The sequence below is a fragment of the Podarcis vaucheri genome, assembly GCF_965113315.1.
Source record: "Podarcis vaucheri genome assembly, chromosome: 4".
Taxonomy (NCBI): Eukaryota; Metazoa; Chordata; class Lepidosauria; order Squamata; family Lacertidae; genus Podarcis; species Podarcis vaucheri.
In genome coordinates this window covers 35,843,249-35,860,263 of record NC_138762.1, presented here as the reverse complement: position 1 = coordinate 35,860,263, position 17,015 = coordinate 35,843,249, and the positions used below count along the sequence as shown (strand labels likewise).

Below are 17,015 nucleotides of genomic sequence, written 5' to 3'. Positions count from 1 at the left end.
GAGAGGGGAAATGAGTGGAAGGGGGCCAGGAACTGCACTTTTGGCCCCACCCCAAGAGTATGTGGTCCTCCCACCCCAGCCCTGGGCCTGCTGTCCATGTGTTAGCATGGCTGTGTGTCTGGGGAAGGAGAGAGGCTTTGCTATTTTAGTACAGTGGTACCTCTGGTTAAGTACTTAATTCGTTCCGGAAGTCCGTTCTTAACCTGAAACTGTTCTTAACCTGAAGCACAATTTCTGTTCTCATCCTGAAGCAAAGTTCTTAACCTGAAGCACTATTTCTGTGCTAGCGGAGTCTGTAACCTGAAGCGTATGTAACCTGAGGTACCACTATTGACCTGCAGGCTTCGCCAGAACACAGATCATGCAGAGTTCCAGTATCTAGGGAAGCCTCCATGCAACGGATGGCCTTCAGGTGGCTATGCTAAAGCGTGGGTGGCAGGCTGGGGTGGCAGGACTGGGGTGGAACTGTGTGACCTGTAGGTTTATTAGCCTCTGTCTTCTCTCCTTCCATGTTTGCACAAGTAGTATGTGAAGTGGGATACTACTGCGCTACAGAAATGTGTGCATTTCATTTTTTCTAAAATTCAGGGGACCATGCAGTCCCAGCTGTCTATGGCAATGAGCACAATGCACGCTCTCTCTTTCTCTGTGTGTGGCTTTGATTGTCCCCTAAATCTTAAGTCTCCCTGAGGAATTTTAAGCTTTAATGTTAAGACTCAGCTTGCCAAATGCAACACTTTTATATTATGGATTCCCTACCCCACTCCCCAAAATCTCAGCCCATAAGGGAGGAAGCCAAATTAGACGGACATAAATTGTTTCTTTCTTTTTTCTTTTTACAAGCAAATTTAACTAAGGAGAATTGGCCCGGTCCTACTTTGTGCTAAATTTAATTCAGCTCCACTTTAGAACAGTTAAGCCAGCACCTTCCACTGGCATCCACTTCTTATAAAGCACATTCTTTGAAAGAGGAAAGAAATAACTCTCTGCTCATTTCCACTTGGCCAGCAGATGAAATGTGCCATAGTAGCAGTCACATTGTTTGCTGCAGAAAATGCTAATTTGGACTTTAGGAAGAAAGTCCCTCATGTTTTAGTTGTTCCAGAAATGCCATTACTTGTCAATGTGCGCTGGAAGTGAAGAACAAGGCAATGTTGAAAAGTCAGCTTTCCAAAACAGTCCAGGCCAAAGCTGATTCTTTGGTTTTTCATAAGTAATAAATCATATCTTTAGCTTCAAAGGGGACACGGCCACAACCCCAAACCGAAAGACTTGGGATCATCAAAGAGCTCTGTGCTCTCCATTAAACAGCTTTGTCTAGCCCTGCTGAGAAGCATACAAGAAAACATATTTTTTTACATATGGAATGGATTCTCTAAGGAGATGCTTACCATGGTCAAAAATATTGTGAAGTTTCCCAGTCCCTTCCCCATGTGAGTCTTGGTTGGCCTGTGTGGCATGCTGCCAACCCACCACAGCTGTCAATCAGGGTGAAACAAGAGTGGCCCCTTCTCAGCACTAAACAAAAATGATACAGCTCAGTGCTTGGGAAGAGTACAGTTGCAAGGATGCGATATAGTAATAATAATAAATTATAACAATATTTTTTTATTTATACCCCACCCTTCCCAGTTCAGAAAACCGGGCTCATGGCGGATAACAACAAATTTAAAACACTTAATTGATGCAACAAAAACAGCATAAAATGCAATTTAGGGGGGAAATCCATCCAATAAACATTAAATGATCACCAGGGCTAGCTGGCTAAATTAGTCCTATTTGTGCCAGCGAGGAGACCAGGGGAGAATTAGCTGTGGGATCCAGAGCGGGTAATCTTAATAAAAAGGGGAGGGGGAGGGAAGGATGGAGAATAAAATGGTGAGTTGGGGTCAGAGGCAGGCTGGATAGGGGTTCCTATGTCAAAATTTGAATATTTTGCCATGCTTTGTGGAAAATGGCCAATTTGTCAACATGGATGACTGCTTAAAGCCTGATGCCTGCATCATGCAGAAAAAGCTAACTGTGAAGTCAGATGTGGTTGCACATGTGTCCATGGGGACTCTTGGCTGTGCACAGAGGCTCCAATTTGTGAGGGAGTTTGTGGGGGCAGACTGATGACATGCATGCAACACCAGGAGGAGCCGGGGGAGGAGTCAAATGCTACAGCAGCATGGCTTCAATGGCTGGCAGCTCCTGCTGCTGCCGCTGCTGCCACCAGCCAGGAACTGCCACATGGCGCACAATTCCCTGCTTGCTTCCTGCCTCCTTCCCCTGTGCGGCAGGAGAAGGAGGAGGAGGAGCCGGCTGTTGAAGCCACACCATGCTTGGCTCCACGCTTGGTGTCCTCTGCTCCATGATTTCTTCAGACATTGAGGCACCCAGCGTCTCCTCAAAAAAATTGGAGGGGCCCCAAAGAGCTCAGCCTCTAGGAGAGGTCACCACTGAATGTGCAGAACCATAATATGGCTCTTCTCCCATGGCAAATGTTTTTGAAGCTGAATGCTAAAGTTGTAAGCTCACCTATGTGGGTAAAAGACTTGGTGGACCTCAGTGGGATGGTTTAACTTGCATAAGGTTAGGCTATCAATTGACACAACTAATCACAGAACAGGCCACAGTTCCCTGCATTTGGACACCACAAGGAGAAAAGCTGGTAGGAGATGGGTTGATGGTGTGAGCCTAAAGCTCATGCAGACTCAATGCTAAAACCATGGTTTAGACCGCAAACCATGCTTCAGCATTAAGTCTGAACTATGCTTATAAATAGGGACGCGGGTGGCACTGTGGGTTAAACCACAGAGCCTAGGACTTGCTGATCAGAAGGTTGGCGGTTCGAATCCTCGCGATGGGGTGAGCTCCCGTTGCTCGGTCCCTGCTCCTGCCAACCTAGCAGTTCGAAAGCACGTCAAAGTGCAAGTAGATAAATAGGTACCGCTCTGGCGGGAAGGTAAACGGCGTTTCCATGCGCTGCTCTGGTTTGCCAGAAGTGGCTTAGTCATGCTGGCCACATGACCCGGAAGCTGTACGCTGGCTCTCTCGGCCAATAAAGTGAGATGAGTGCCGCAACCCCAGAGTCAGCCACGACTGGACCTAATGTTCAGGGGTCCCTTTACCTTTATGCTTATAAATGATTGCAGATCAGTGTGTTAAGTTGGATTTGGTTTTGACCACGCGTGACCTGCATTGTCCATTCCTCATACGACTCAGCTTCCAGACCCCAAGCCATCCTGGTTGTCCTCCTCTGGCTATGCTCTAGTTTGTCATTCTCTTTGAAATATGGCGCTCAGAACCAGACACAGCACACCAGTGTGATATGACCAGTGCAGAAGAAAGCAACAAAACTACTTGTTATCTGGACGCTATGCTCCTCTTAGCTCTTTCTAAGATTGCATTTGCTTTCTTAGCTACAATATCACACTGCTGACTCATGCTCTCTACGACACATGGAACCTTTTCATGTTTACTGCTGCCAAGTTAGGTCTTCCCCAGACTACACTTGTTCCTTTGGGGCTCTTTGTGCCTAAATGCAGGACTTAACATTGATTTCTGTTGAATTGTTGTTTTCGGCATGGGTCTCGCCTGTCAATATCGTTTTGAGTTGTGATTCTGTCTTCTGCAGCTTTTAACTATCCCTCCAGCCCTGTGATGTGTTATCTGCAATGTGTGGAGAGTGAGTGTGTGTGATTTATGTCACATCTGTTTTGAAGAGGGCTTATATGTTCCTGCAAAAAGTAGCATAGTGTAAAGGGAATGGGGGACAAATGGCTCATTAATCCTGGACTTAGTCATTGATCTGGCAGCTGCATAAAGCAAGGTTGACCTCTCTTCTGTTCTCCATTGCCATCATATCTGCGGTGTTTCCCCATTCTACCTGGTAGGTATTGTTCGAAATCAATTTTCCATTTGTTTCATATTTGTTTCTTGGTTTTAATATATGTCTGGAAAAGTTGCTGTTCATTATAGAAGGGATAGGCAGTTGGACATTTATCTGGGGGACTTAATAAACCATTTAAAAGGACAGTTGGTGATGATGGAAGAGAGCAAAACAAAACCCAGCCAACAGGGTGGGAAAGAAAACCACACAAAGTTTTAGAAAGCTTTCTTGGCATGCAAGGGTGTATACACAAGTTTTGCTTGGAATTTAATAGCAGTTGAAGAACTAGCTGAGGAATAGACCGAAATGATGCTAATGTAACTGTTAGATCTACCCGCAAGCACAGCTAAAGCACATCCCATCACACAGCCCCTTTTTAGTAAACGGCCTTGGAGATTTCTAATGCAGAAAGACTGGAAATCTAAATCTAAATAATTGTATGACCTTTTGTTACTTTTGATTACTTCTTTTGTAATTGTAGGTTTTTAATTTGTTTTTAATGTTTTAAATTGTTGGGACCCTAGGGTGAAGGGCAGGTAATTCACAAAAATAATTACCGTATTTTTCGCCCCATAAGACGCACCGGCCCATAAGACGCACCTAGATTTTAGGGGGGGAAATAAAGGAAAAAAATTTTATTTCCCCCCCAGGTGCGCTGCGCTACACCAGGAGCTTGGGGCGTGCGGAGCTCAGCGCGCCCCAAGCTTCTGCGTGCCGGCAAGGTCTCCGCTAGCGTGGGAGAGCCGGGCGCCTCTCCCAGGGCTAGCGGACCCCTGTGCTAATCCAGAAGCTTGGGGCGTGCTGAGGTCAGCGCGCCCCAAGCTTCTGCATGCTGGCAAGCAGTCTGCTGCCGCCCCAAGCCTCCCGCACCCGGCAGGAGGTCCCGCCGGGTGCGCGAGGCTTGGGGCGGCAGCGGACTGCTTGCGCGCACCTAGAAGCTTGGGGCATGCTGAGGTCAGCGCGCCCCAAGCTTCTGCATGCCGGCAAGCAGTCCGCTGCCACCCCAAGCCTCCCGCACCCGGCAGGAGGTCCCGCTGGGTGCGCGAGGCTTGGGGCGGCAGCGGACTGCTTGCGCGCACCTAGAAGCTTGGGGCGTGCTGAGGTCAGCGCGCCCCAAGCTTCTGCATGCCGGCAAGCAGTCCGCTGCCGCCCCAAGCCTCCCGCACCCGGCGGGACCTCCTGCCGGGTGCGCGAGGCTTGCAGACACTCGCACGAAGCAGGGGGAGCCCTCCAGAGGGCTCCCCATGCTTCGGGCGACAGGCTGCCGCCCCAAGCCTCACGCACCCGGTGGGACCTCCTGCCGGGCGCGCGAGGCTTGCAGGCATTCGCCCCATAAGACGCACCCCGATTTCCCCTTCATTTTTGGAGGGGAAAAAGTGCATCTTATGGGGCGAAAAATACGGTAGTAGTATTAGTGGCTAGCTGCTTTCTGTTCATCAACATCAGCATCAAATCACTAGTTTCATTAGAACATGGGAGGAATATGCCAACTTCTTTCCATGCCTTTTCTCAAGGCCAAACCATGGGCAACCATTAACAGAAAGCAACTATTATCCTCACTGTCAGAATCTTGCTCCTGCTTCCTATCTAACAAGCAGAAGTGTGGTTGTAGCCATTCTGTGATGTTCCCACACTGCTCCTGCCTCCACCCATGCGCTTGTCATGCGTCTGGTGAAGTGGGCTTTTGCTCATGAAAGCTCATACCACAATATATTTGTTAGTATATTGTGGGGCCACGGAATTCTGTTTCTTGCTGCAACAGGTTATTACAGCTACCTGTCTGCTGTTTGTGAGGTGATTTCAGCAGTTTGGCTAGGGTTACAGATGTGTATTAACACTGCAGAACATTTATTTTAAAAAGTTATTAAATGTTGTAAAATGCATTTTTAATAACCAAAATCTGTTTTACAGTGGTACATTGGGTTACATATGCTTCAGGTTACAGACTCCGCTAACCCAGAAATAGTACCTCGGGTTAAGAACTTTGCTTCAGGATGAGAACAGAAATCGTGCTCCGGTGGTGCGGCGGCAGCGGGAGGCCCTATTATCTAAAGTGGTGCTTCAGGTTAAGAACAGTTGCAGGTTAAGAACGGACCTCCGGAACGAATTAAGTACATAACAAGAGGTATCACTGTATTAAAGACATTTAATTATACACTATCATAATGTAGTCAGATTTTTGTTTACTGACATTGTAGACACACTATACCTTTAATGCACATTCAAAGCACCTTTCTCTCCTAAAAGAATTCTGGGCACTGTAGCTTGTTAAAAGCTGCTGGGCATTGTAACTCTATGAGAAGCAAACTACCATGGCCAGTGTTCTTTAAGGGAACAAACATGTTTTGAGTATGCCTTGAGCCCGGCTTTGGCTGGGGAGGGCGGGATATAAATAAATTATTATTATTATTATTATTATTATTAATTTATTTAAAGGAATGGTGTGTACATGGACCTTTAGTACACAGTACCCTTCCCCTCACCAAAATTCAAAAATTCAAGAAGCATTATCTTGTAGCCAATAGACTAGGTAGTGGGGTATGTTTGGTTACGGTGTTTGTGTGGCACTGACACCAGTTTCTTTAGTTTGCCATTGTGCCTAGAGGCCCCAAAAGGCTGGCCACCTCTGGCCAAGAAAAAATTTGAATTAATATTGGGGTTTTAAATGAAGCCACAGTATTTGCAGTTAGTCACTTTCCTGTGGTTTGCAGCTGAGGCAAACAACTTGATTCATTGGTCAAGCTACTCATGAAACAGTTATTCATGGGCGGGAAGGGGATGTGGTAGATTTTTTTGAAAACTGACAAGGATGACTGGATTATGTTCTCCCTGATAAGATGAAGACCATTGCATCACATTAGTCTCTTTGTTCAGAAATGGGTGCAGAGGGATGTTGAGATGTGCACCCAAAATCTGTGGCCCAGATATGACGGTACAGTCGCTTCGCTTGATGATGCCTGATGAATGCTTCAGGAAATTTGCCCCTGTGTGTGTGAAGCTGAGCTCTTTGGAGAATTCCAGCTTCAGCCACTTGGTGAAAAACACTGGAAAACTGTACCAGCTCCAGAAACATAAACCAGATCAGTTAATTCCTATCCTGGTGCCTTAACCACAAGTCTATACTTGTTCCTTAAAAATAAGTGGAAAGGCTAGGCATGGGCAAAATGCAAAGTGTCACAGAAATGCAGATATCTGAGTCAGCCAAGAAAAAGGCCAGATGCCTCTAGGTAAGCCAGACACATTGGCAAAGAGTGTTAAGTTGTTCTTAGCTCTACCTGTTCCTTTTTGTAGCCAGTCTCCTGGCAAATTATATCCATACAGACAGTGCTTTTTTCATGGGGGATGCATACCTCTAAACATTTTGTGAATCTTCGTACTTTTGTCCATTTACTGTACAGTGGAATCTCAGGTTACATACGCTTCAGGTTAAAGACTCCGCTAACCCAGAAATAGTACCTTGGGTTAAGAACTTTGCTTCAGGATGAGACCAGAAATTGTGTTTCGGCAGCGCGGCAGCAGCAGGAGGCCCCATTAGCTAAAGTGGTGCTTCAGGTTAAGAACAGTTTCAGGTTAAGTACAGACCTTCAGAACGAATTAAGTACTTAACCTGAGGTACCACTTTAGCTAATGGGGCCTCCCGCTGCCGCCGCTCCGCCGGAGCACAATTTCTGTTATTATCCTGAAGCAAAGTTCTTAACCTGAAGCATTATTTCTGGGTTAGCGGAGTCTGTAACTTGAAGCATATATAACCTGAAGTGTATGTAACCCGAGGTACCACTGTATTTATTTTTTCCCAATTTGAACTATAAAATGGTGACTTTCTTGAGTCAAAATGAGAGTACCCCTAAACATTTTTTTTAAAAGAAGCACTGCATACAGATATGCCTTTCCACAATTTCCACCACAAGGAAATGGTTGGCAGGAATGGCCTAAATCTTGGGACATGTTTTGCAAACTTTTTCATCCCTTGCAAAAGTGTGGATGGTTGGCTCCTGCCCTGACCCTCGCATTCACCTTGAGGACGCTGGACTTCAGTCTGAATTGCTCCTTACCTTCAGTCCGAATTGGCATGTGACATGGACACATAGCCAAATCTGATTAGCTGCGGAACTATGATCTCATTATGTTTTACTACGTACTCCTGCTTTGGCAAGGATCACTCTGGGAAAGGAGCAGCTGAGGGTGGGGAGGAGTTGGGGGAGCAACAGCAGAGGGGGAAGCAACAGCAGAGGGGGAAGCGGTTCTGGAGCAACAGCAGAGGGGGAAGCGGTTTTTGCAAACAACAGCAGCAATAAGAATATCAACCTGCAAAGTTCCCCCACCTAACCTGGAAAATGTATGTTGGCCAGTGTGTGGCACAGCCCTAGTACAGTATTGAGCTCTTTCTTTCGAGGAGACTTGGGTTTAAATCCCTGCTCAGCCACAGAGTTCAGGGCAGTCACAGGCTTATTGTGAGAATAAAATGGATGGGCGGAGAACTGGGTGGAGTGCCCTCAGCTGCTTCGAAGAAGAACGGAATTAAAGATGTAGTAACTAAATAGCCCATGCACCCTCAACTCGGGAACCGCTCTTGTGTAACTTCTGGAAAAGTTATGGCGTTAATACTTTGGAAAGTTGCTTGTATGTTTGCTATCCAGTTGGACTCATCTTAAAAATGTCATAATCAAATTTTTCATGATGATTCCTGGGATCAAGGAGCAGTTTTCCGTCTGTGTTTGGCTACCAATGGACTCCATTTTGAATCACGATGGTGGACTGAAACTTTAAGAATTGCACTGATTTTGCTGTTGTTTTGTAGAATTCCAAGCCATGGCAGCTCTGAAGCTGCCTGTGTGCTATACTCCTAGAATGAGATGAGGTGATATCCATGCATTTCTATCTGGATTTTTGCAGTGCATAATCGCTCTACAGGCCTTCTGTTTGAATTACAGAGGCAAGTGGAAATGCATGGGGAGAAACTACTGATGCTGCCTTTCCTAGCCATTGCATAGTTGGTGTTACACACATATGGTTTCCAACACAGGGATGGTAAGCTTGGTTAACCAGGGTTCTCTTTTCCGCTTTGGAAGCTCTATGTGTTGGGTATGGCATCCCATTTCAGAACAACGCAGATTGTTTGCTGGCCATTACTGAGTTGGCAGGACTTCCCTTGCCCATTCCTACTTGCTCCTTCATGCATTCAGACTGCACTGCTCAAAAGGGCTATATTCTAATGGTAATCTGTTTTGACATGGCTCCTTGAATCTGAGCATCTTAAGATCCTCAAATTCCACAATAAATTCTGCAAGCAGTAAATCTAAGATTTTTATTAGAATATTTATGCATATTACAGCCTACTTAATCCTTCTGCTTCTGCATGCAGCATGTTCCATTGCCTTGTGATGGATTGAAAAAGAAAGCTTCATATGGATTGGAATGGCACTCTTGGGGCCAAACAAAGGGGAAACAATGAAGCTGATTGGCGGTAGAATCAGGGCAGGCATTCTAGCTATGTTCCAATTGAATTCCATTTCACACATTATTAACTTCTGGAATTCAACACCACAAGATGTGGCAATGGGCACTGGCTTAGATGGCTTTTCAAGGGAAGGTTGCCATTGATAAGACCTATTAGCTACGGAGCCATATGGCTTGGAGGCAATATGCCTCTGACTTTCAATCACAGCGAGAGGGAAGGGCTGTTGCCTTCATGGCCTACCTGTGGCCTTCATGGAAGCGTCTCACTGGGAAACAGGATGTTAAACTAGATGAATTGGTAATTCAGCAGGGCTATTGTGCTCTTAAAGTACTGATGCCTGAGGTGGGTGCCAGGAGCAGGTCAGTAATATCTCACACAATGAAGCTAACTCTTTTTATTCAAAGGAACAAATAGCTCAGGAGGCTAGGCCTAGTGAGCATAGCAACTCTTCCCAATAGATCTTGCCCCAATGAAGCAGTTGTGAGGACTGAGACTCCTTCACTTTCACAAGCAGTTGAGACTCCTTCACCCTCACAAGTAGTTGTGAGGACTGAGCAACCTGAGACTCCTTCACCTTCTCTCTCTTTGCTCCACCTTCTTATGGGAGTCTGAGTGCGGGGAGAGAACTGGTTGCTGCAGGGGGGAGAGACCCCTGGCTTCTTCATTGGCCTCTTGGCCTCTCTCATCTTCAGCCTCTGCTTCTGCTTCTGCTTCTGGACTGCTCTCTGCCACAGCCTTTTCCCGCTTGCTAAACCCTGTTGCCTCTTCAGCTTCCGACACCACCTTGTCCCAGCCTGTTCCGTCCTCTCTCTCTGCCACTCATTGTGGTCCCACCACCAATCCCCTGGCTCTGAGCCATCTTCCCTTGGGGGTTCCCTAGCTGGTGCCTCTTACTACTCCTTTGCATCCAACCAGTCCATAACAACTGATGTGCCCCTTTCAAACTCCAGTTTCTAATTAGGGGTGGATGAATATGCTAGTTTGGATTGTCTCGGTTTATCCTTTTTCCAGTCTTAAATTCACAATTTGCAGCTTTTTAAATGAAAGGGGAAAAAATCTCATGAAAAATTGTCAGCATTTTAGCACAAATTTCTCCTAGTCAGCACATTTTTCTATGCAATTTCTCCTACATTTTTTTTACAAAGCAATCCCCATATAGAATGCCTTTTTGTATGTTATTTCCACTAATATATGCATTTTAATGCACAGTTTAATATAGGCTCTTTTTGTATATATTGCTTGTAGGAGAACAGCATTGCAAAATTTGGAGAAGTGCCAATTTTGAAGGGCAGCTGTGTTTCAGTTTGCATGTTGTCTTGGAAAGTGCTAATTTTGTAAGTTTGCCTTTACAATTGCTCCTCTATCACTAGTTCTAATCTCGTTCTGACCAACATGCAGATGATGGGTTGATCTCAAGTTTTTGCCTGGGCTCCCTTTTGAAATAGTTTTTTGTCCATGGTGTTCAAAGTGTTACTTTATATACTAGCCTCTTTTTTATTATTTATTTTTATTTATATACCGCCCTATATCCGCAGGTCTCAGGGCGGTTCACAGAATAAAATCAGAATATAAAACCACAAAATACATAATCAAAATAAAAACAATAACCCTCCCCCAAGACATTTTAAAAGGGCATAGGACGTCAGTCAAATCAACCAAAGGTCTGGTTAAAAAGGAACGTTTTTGCCTGGCGCCTAAAGCTGTATAATGAAGGAGCCCAGCGAACTTCCTTGGGGAGAACATTCCACAGACAGGGAGCCACTGCAGAAAAGGCCTGTTCTTGTGTTGCCACCCTCCAGATCTTTTGTGGAGGAGACACATCTTGCAAAGATACAAAGTAGGGCCTCAGAAGATGATCTGGACTGATTGTGCTACTACTGAGGCTGTTCTGGGAGTCCATCCAATGGATTATGCCTGCAAGTCTTATGTATTCAGTGGTCTGTGTTTGCCTGAGCTTGAGTCTGGACTAAGGATTCTGAGCCCCTGTGTTCTGATTTGATACATGATAACCAATCACATCAGATCATTTGATACATGATAACCAATCACATCAGATCATTTCAGGATTGGGGCCTCTGCCATTAGCCCTTAAACTCTGAGTCATGATTCGCAGCTTGGGAGTTTAGACAGCCAATCCCATTGCAAGTAGGAGTGGCCCAGGCCTTCAGAAATGTATATAAGCAGTTGCTTTGCCCCTGTTGTCTAGTTCTGTTAGTTTAATAAAGGTTTTTGCCGTTATCACTGTGTCTTGCCTCGTGGGAACCCTTTCATTTCTCTTCTCAGCATCCAGACTTGATGTGCCATGATGACCTAGTTGCTGTTCATTTTACTGGTGCATAAATCATTTAAATTGTGATGTAATCACAGCTGAGTAATTTGTGTGTTTACAAATCAGCGATGTTAACAGGGGAGCTCGCTGGCTAATTGATGGATGGAGACTGAGCCGAGATTTTGTACAAGCCCACAGTTCAGCTGTGCCTTGTCTCATCGCAGCTTTGGACAGCTAAACTTGTTCCATGATATTGTGATGAATAATCAAATCAAATAAGAAAGGCGGGTGCCTGCGCCAGGACAATTTTGCACGGTATCTAGAAACTGGAGGGAGTTTGTTCACTTCCTTGTCACATATTTACAAAACATGGGAAGCATTAACATGAAGGCGGTGGAGCTGCTTTAATGAGCAGCAAGCATTAAGGGGAAGGGCTGTAACGCAGTGAGACAACAAGTGCTTTGTATGCAGAAGGTTCCCAGATTCATTCCCCAGCAACTCCAGGTAGGCATGAGAAAGTTTTCTGGCTGAATTGCTGGAAAGCTGGCTGCCAGTTAGTATTGATAATACTGACCAGCTGGACCCTTGGTCTAACCCAGGCTGTTCCCTGCATTCCTATGTCCCTGGGTCACTGTCACTGCCTTTCATTTTAAAACTCCTGGAAAAAAGAGGCAGCTGAAGGAATTTCACTCTAGACCAGAAGCTTTTAAACACTGGTGTTAGTTTTAGTATTTATATCCCACCCTTCTCTCAAGTTGTGTTTCAAGGATTATTTATTATTCTTATTATCTTTATATCCTGCCTTTTTCGTCGGCGGGACTCAAAGTGGCTTACAAATTAAAACAAGAATTATAGAAAACGTAGGAAAAATAATTTAAAAACAACCAAACATCAGTAGAATTAACTGTCTGTCTGTCTGTGTCTCTAATTTGTTTACAATATACACATAATTACAATAAACCTTTTAAAAACAACATTATAAAGTACAAAGCAATAAAAGCAAACTGTTCAAAAGCAACCATCAAAATGCACCAGAACACATTTAGAATGAGCAGTTAAAATACAGTCCACCCTGACAGCAGCTCCGTGATCAGCACTGCCTGTGCCTTCGTCACCAAAGGCCTGCCTGAACAGGATGCTCTTAGCCTGTCAGGAGAAGAATAAAAAAGGAGGAGATATTCTGCCTTGGGAGCACTTCCCACATCAACTTGTGTCCCCAGGAAACCCAACATGTCTGCCATGCGGTGGCAGAAGCAGTGGGGCAGGCAAAACCTCTTGCACTCCTGCCACTGGACCACTTCTTGTATGACCCACCTCCTGGGTAGACCAGCCCCGTAGGCAGTGCAGGGGGCTACAGCATAGCTGTCAACTTTCAGATTTGAAAATAAGGGATCAGCAGCCTTGAAAATAAGGGATCAGCAGCCTCACCTGTCCCGGGGACAGTCTACGGGATATCTAACAATCCGGGATAGCAGCGGGGAACGGCGCTGGAATAAGGGAATTTCCTGCAAAAAAAGAGAAGGCTGACAGCTATGGGCTACAGGGAGAAAAAAGAACAAGGGAATGTTGCTTTTGCCACCTACCCACCCACATCTTGCACTTCAGTTTGCAAAAGCACCGGAATTTGTGAACTTCTGTGAAGAACTGCTTTTGCAAAGGGAAGGGCTACTTTGGATCCAACCACAGCATTATTTTGCTTCTTTCCCTCGTTAGATTTGACTTGTCAGCTTGAGGTATATAAGCAAATGATAAACACCAGCAGCCCAGATTTGAAAACGTAATGTTGGATCTTTCTTAATCCAGACAAATGTATTTGCTTCCCATTGCTTCTTGACAAGTAAAATCTCCACCCGCCCCTCCCTGCTTCTTCCTGATCCACCCAGCCACAGGGCAATTACATAGGTTCATGTCTTTGTCCAAGTCTCTCGTAGAAAATTCATTCTTTCATAACAAGAAGTAGTTAAGCTTTGAACTTTCCATTTTTTTGGAAAAGCAAGAATGGAAAAAATGTTTTCATGGGAGAAGAGTGTGCATTTTGGATCTGTCAACTGCTTTTCGCTTATTTCAGGCGGGGGAGGGGGACCCAACTAGATTATTAGCTGCAATCCAGTCTGGTGTCTGATAAGCCGCACACACTAACTTTGGATTAAGCAGATGAAATACTACTACTTTCATTCTTCTCCAACACTCATTCATATTGTAGAATAGTTTCTCAGAGTTTTGGTCTGTTATAACAAGCACATAACTGCTGCAGAAATGCAACAGGTAAACAACAACAACAACAACAACGTTTACACCCTACCCATATAACTGGGTTTTCCCAGCCACTCTGGGCAGCTTACAGTGCATAAAAAGGCATATCTGTTTTATGAACTTGCATTGATTTTATACTGGCTTGTCCATTTTAACTTCCCCCAAAGAATACTGGGAACTAGTTCGGGGAAGCTGCTGGGAACTCTGTTAAGGATTGTTAATCTCCTCATAAGGGACGCGGGTGGCGCTGTGGGTTAAACCACAGAGCCTAGGACTTGCCGATCAGAAGGTTGGTGGTTCGAATCCCTGCGACGGGGTGAGCTCCTGTTGCTTGGTCCCAGCTCCTGCCAACCTAGCAGTTCGAAAGCACATCAAAGTGCAAGTAGATAAATAGGTACCACTCCGGTGGGAAGGTAAACGGCATTTCCGTGCACTGCTCTGGTTCGCCAAAAGTGGCTTAGTCATGCTGGCCACATGACCCAGAAGCTGTACGCCGGCTCCCTTGGCCAATATAGCAAGATGAGCGCCGCAACCTCAGAGTCAGTCACGACTGGACCTAATGGTCAGGAGTCCTTTACCTTTAATCTCCTCATAGACTTCCAAGTCCCCAGAATAGAGGGAATACTTATTCGCCAGTTTGCCTCTGTGGTATAGATATGACAAATGAAAGAATCTGGCATCCTTTGACAGAAGTTGCAGGATATAGAAAGCAAGGAATGTGCCCAGGGAATATTGAACTGTGGAGATTTGAGGGGTTTGTGCATAAATTTTATGAAATAAATAACATTTAAAATGTCAAGATAATGGTCACAACCACCATAAAGCAATTATTCATAACCCAAAAGAGCACATTCTGTTTTCCTGTGCTGCCTTCATATTAATTTTATTCCTGCGTTGCAGGCGGTTGGACTAGATGACTCTTGGGGTCCCATCCAACTCCGAAATTCTAATATCAAGACTTTACCCAAGCCTCCTGCCACCAACATATCCCAAATATCTGAATAATATTCGGCTAAAAGGGAATGTTGGCAGTAGGATAAAAACTTTCCTATACCCAGGATTCACATTTGTCTGAACATTATCCAGATTGAATAACCATTGGGACTGTGTTCTTATATGACCAATACATTACAGCAGGAATGAAGGCCTAACCATGGCCCTTCATTTCTCTATCTGGCTTTTAGGACTTTCCCCAGGCCACACTCCACATTGGCCCTGCTCCACACCTTTCTGCTCAAGTGCTCTTGACCAGCTGGGATGTGTCCTTAAACTGTACTAATGCTTCTTGCTTGGTTTGCTGGATAGGGTGGAGAGGTGTGCGTATAGAAACCTCAGACTTTCACGTGACTGGAGTGTGGCCTATTCTGCAAAGGTAAGAGCCACATACAGTGGTACCTCGGATTAAAAACTTAATTCGTTCCGGAGGTCCGTTCTTAACCTGAAACTGTTCTTAACCTGAGGTACCACTTTAGCTAATGGGGACTCATGCTGCCACCGCTGCGTGATTTCTGTTCTCATCCTGAAGCAAAGTTCTTAACCTGAGGTACTATTTCTGAGTTAGTGGAGTCTGTAACCTGAAGCGTCTGTAACCTGAGGTACCACTGTGTAGAAGAAGAAGAAGAAGAAGAAGAGGAGGAGGAGGAGGAGGAGGAGGAGGAGGAGGAGGAGGAGTAGTAGTAGTTTGGATTTGATATCCCGCTTTATCCCTACCCGAAGGAGTCTCAAAGCAGCTAACAATCTCCTTTTCCCTTTCTCCCCCACAACAAACACTCTGTGAGGTGAGTGGGGCTGAGAGACTTCAGAGAAGTGTGACTGGCCCAAGGTCATCCAGCAGCTGCATGTGGAGGAGCGGAGACGCGAACCCGGTTCACCAGATTACAAGTCCACCACTCTGAACCACTACATAATAATAATTTATTATTTATACCCTGCCCATCTGGCTGGGTTTCCCCAGCCACTCTGGGTGGCTTCCAACCGAATATTAAAAACAATACCGCATCAGACATTAAAAACTTCCCTAAACAGGGCCACCTTCAGTTGTCTTTTTGAAGTAAAATAGTTGCTTATTGCCTTGACATCTGCTGGGAGGGCGTTCCACAGGGCAGGCACCACTATCGAGAAGGTCCTCTGCCTGGTTGCCTGTAACCTCGCTTCTCACAGCAAGGGAACTGCCAGAAGGCCCTCGGCGCTGGACCTCAGTGTCTGGGCTGGATGATGAGGGTGGAGACGCTCCTTCAGGTATACAGGACCAAAGCCATTTAGGGCTTTAAAGGTCAGCACCAACGCTTGGAATTGTACTTGCACATCCATTGTTCTGCACACTTTTGGCTCTGGCCCCACTCACTTCTGGCATGTGGCCCCAAGAATGTTTCCTACAAAGGACTGTGGCCCTCTGGAGCCCCCACCAAAGCATTAGAGTTTCTTAGTGCACAGAGGCATTTTTGCCAGCTTCTTCAGAATTGCAGAACTTCCTGTCCCAGGAGATCTGTTAAAGAACAGTAGATGGCCATTTTTTGTTAGAGTTTCACAGACTCATAGATAAATGATGATAGAATCAGAATCATAGAATCATAGAGTTGGAAGGGACCCCAATGCTCATATAGTCCAGCCCCCTGCAATGCAGGAATCCCATCTACAGCATCCATGACAGGTCGCCATCCAATCTGTGCTTAAAAACTTCCAATGAAGGAGAATCCACCACCTCCCAAGGGAGTCAACTCTGCAGTCAAAAAGCTCTTACTGTCAGAAAATTATTCCTGTTGTTAGTTGGAATATCCTTTCTTGAAACTTGAAGCCACTTGTTCAAGTCCTTGTTCAAGACAGCAGGGGAAAAACCATGCTTTCTCCATCTTACATGTGTCAGCCTTTTAGATACTTAAAGATGGTTATCATACCTCATCTCATTCTCCTCTTTTCCAAGCTAAACATACCCAGCTCCTTCAACCATTCCTCATAAGGCTTGATTTCCTGACCCTTGATCATCTTGGTTGCCCTCCTCTGCACACATTCCAGCTTGTTAATATCCTTCTTAAATTATCTTGATTAATAGCTTAGATGTATCTAGTCTGGAATAGCTGAGCTTTCAGTTCTTCATTTCTGACTCTCCTTGAAGCATACAAACACATACATGCAATATGGATGCACATGCGTGTAGTGATCAA

At 45.3% G+C, this 17,015-nt stretch overlaps 1 protein-coding gene across 6 annotated transcripts in view; it reads left to right on the top strand.

Moving 5' to 3' along the window:
• COL8A1 (collagen type VIII alpha 1 chain) overlaps positions 1-17,015 on the top strand; it is a 97,964-nt gene that overhangs the window by 11,408 nt on the left and 69,541 nt on the right. For 2 of the 6 annotated variants that reach the window (XM_082221001.1, XM_082220999.1), the window contains exons 1-2: positions 9,510-9,691; positions 10,578-10,666. The exons of 3 other annotated variants lie outside the window; for them this stretch is intronic. The gene's annotated coding sequence lies outside the window, so the exon portion shown is untranslated. Of the gene's footprint in view, positions 1-9,509; positions 9,692-10,577; positions 10,667-17,015 lie in introns of those variants that run through there. One more of the 6 variants, XM_082221000.1, reaches the window with a different exon arrangement.